Here is a 3,039-nt window from a genome sequence, read left to right as displayed (position 1 = left end):
TCTCTAGCTCTGAAAATCTGACCATTGGACTTCCATACCTGCTCTGTCTATACTGTTGATATTGGCACAATTCTTGGCTCATTCCCTTCTTGCAGTATATTTTGCACCCTCTTTGCGATGCCATTTATGCTAGTACCAGGGCGGCAACACAATTTGCAGGACGCACAATGACAGTTACAGAAATGCCTGTCTGTCCCCCTAACCATGGAATCTCCTCTAATATCTGTGGAGAGAGAAATAGAATGAACAATTCAGGACTAGTGAAAGCAGTCTTGTTATTGTTGGCTTTTGCATTGCTTTCTGAAGCAATAAGGATTTGCCATCGTTGCTTTTCTTTTTTATTGGGAGTCCCTATTACCATCTCACTGCATCAAGATGGATGGGATTGCACTTCTCTCTCTTTTGTCACTGCAAATCAGTTCCTGATGCAGTCAATTGAGTCACCAGTAGCAAACTCTGAACATCTTTCTGCATGTCATCTGATAGAAGCTTTGTCAACATCATTTGTGCTTATGCAGTATCTTGAATGGTAATGTCTTAGATAAAGATTAAATCTATGACGACATGACATTGTAGAGCACATTCCAAAGGGTAAGAAGTTATTCATCCAAAGTGACTTTGTATGAGATGAATGGCTAATATCCCTTGGTCATCGATTCCGAATGACATTAAGTTTTGAGCCCACAATGAACTCTGCATCGCCAACACTTTGTTTCAAGGCAAACATTGCCACAGGTATCATGAGTTCATCCAAGATCTGGCCATATGCAACAAATTGAGCTGATCTTTACCAAAGGATGCAATCAGCTCAGCACTGATTGTGACACCAACTGATCTCTTGTCAGCAAAAGAGTGCAGCTGCAAACGATTCACAGCCTCAAACATGACAGCCCACTGTGCATCAATATTCCTGGTACAAATTATGCCACATATAAGCAGTTGACAGTGGCGGTCAAGCAATTGCTTGACCAATATACCTGCTGAAGGCTTACTAGGAAATACCAATGTTGATATTAAATACGGTTTGGAAGTCACTGAGTTCAATCATTTGTGACACAGAAGCAACGATATTTGGTGAAGGCGAAAACTGCAGCAAAGACTAGTTTGAGACCTACTTGGCAGATATAACATCTGCCATTGGAGCAAAAAGCAAAGTGTACCTGATGTATAGTGTGAACCAAAAGCCAGAATGCTGCATGACTTGCAAAATAACCAATGCAGTTGTGCAAAAACCGAGGAAACACTGCCCAAATTATCACTGGATCAGCATAACATCAGGAAATCTAAACTGCCTGTGAATGGGAATGATGGGATCTGGAGACATTTGGTCCTCATTACCATGTACAAATTTAGTCTTCTTACTTCAAAAAGGAGATAATTGCATCAGAAAGCGTTTAGAGAAGGTTCGCTCAATTGATTCCTGGGATGAAGGTGTAATCTTATACAGAAAGGTTGGGCATGTATCCATTTGTCTTTAGAAAAATGAGAGGTGAACTTATTGAAATGTACAAGATCTTGAGGGGCCTTAACAGGGTAGATTCTGAATGTTTCCCTTTATGTGGGAGAAACTAGAATTAGGGGACACAGTTTAAAAATAAGGAGTCTGCCATTTAAGATGGAGATTGAGAATTTTCTTTTTCTCAAGAGGGTTGTAAGTATGGAATTCTCTTCCCCAGAAGCAGTGGAGGCTGGGTCATTGAGTATTTCTAAGGTTGAGTTGCATAGATTCTTGATTAACAAGAGAGTGAAAGAATATTGGGGTAGACGGAAAAGCAGAGGGCACAATCAGATCAGCCATGATCTTATCATTTGGTGGAGTGGGCTTCTCCTGCTTTAAATTCGTTTCTTGATATTTTCGAATGTGCATATGTAACAAAATTGCCCCTCTGAAATTGACAGGCGGTGAGTATTCACTGACAGAAGTAAACAAATGTACCATTGGGTTACCACCATTGTGACTGTACTTCCATGAGATATACATCTCCCAGTCTGCGCTTGACACTGAAATAGCTTTCTCTTATGATTGAGTTAGGTGCAGAACGCTCATCGCTTGAGCTTGTAACAAGCAGAAAGGAACCCAGCAAGAACAGAATTCCAGCCGAACTGCTCAAGCCCGGAAAACCTCATCTGCTGCCACATCTGCTTGACCTCCTACTCTGTTGAAGGGTAGGATCTGTGCCATAGGATCTGTGTGACACAAAAAACATCCCATTGTACAAAAACATAGCAACAGAGGAGACTGCAACAATGACAGTGGCATCTCACTCATTGCCATCACTGGGAAGGCCTTTTCCAGAGTCATGCTGAAAAGTCTCCCATCAATTCACAGACCAAATTCATCCAGAAGCATGTTGTTGTTTCTCTGTACATGCCAGCTACAGGAGAAGTGTAGGGAACATGTTCTATCTCTAAACCATGCTTTCACAGACCTCACATAACCATTTAACGTTGTCTGCAGGGCAAAATTTTGAGAATTTGGAGTAAAATCAGCATCCACCAAACTCCTCTGTCTCATTCATTCCTTTCATGACAGATATGCACTTTAGTGTTGGACAACAGTGCCAGAATTAAGAATGTAGTGAAACAGGACTGTGTCCTAGCCCCCAGTTTGTTTTATATTTTCTTCTCCATGCTCCTGGCCTTTGCCTTCCCTGCAGATATATGGAAGGCATTTACTTAAACACTAGCTCTACATTCTATCCAGATTGAAAGCAAAGACAAAAATACAGCAGGTTGTGATCAGATTATACCTCTAAACTGATGACGTTGAGCTGGTTGCCCAAAGATTCAATCACAATGAGTCATGCACAATGTTTCCCAAATCTGTAACTTGTTCTCCCTGCCTACAGATGGTTATAGGACAAGGTCGCCACCCTCTGTTACTAAACAACACTCTGCTGGAAGTGGTTCGCAAATTCTGCTACCTTGGATCTGTAACAATAGATAAATTGGCTCCTTATGCATATCCCAACACCGGTATCGGGAAGCAGCTCTTTGGCTGGCTCACAGACTGTACATGGAGAAACAACAAGCTTACCC

This window comes from Scyliorhinus canicula, chromosome 1 (assembly GCF_902713615.1).
Source record: "Scyliorhinus canicula chromosome 1, sScyCan1.1, whole genome shotgun sequence".
Lineage (NCBI taxonomy): Eukaryota > Metazoa > Chordata > Chondrichthyes > Carcharhiniformes > Scyliorhinidae > Scyliorhinus > Scyliorhinus canicula.
The sequence above is the reverse complement of the archived record's forward strand: the minus strand, read 5'-3'. Positions refer to the sequence as shown.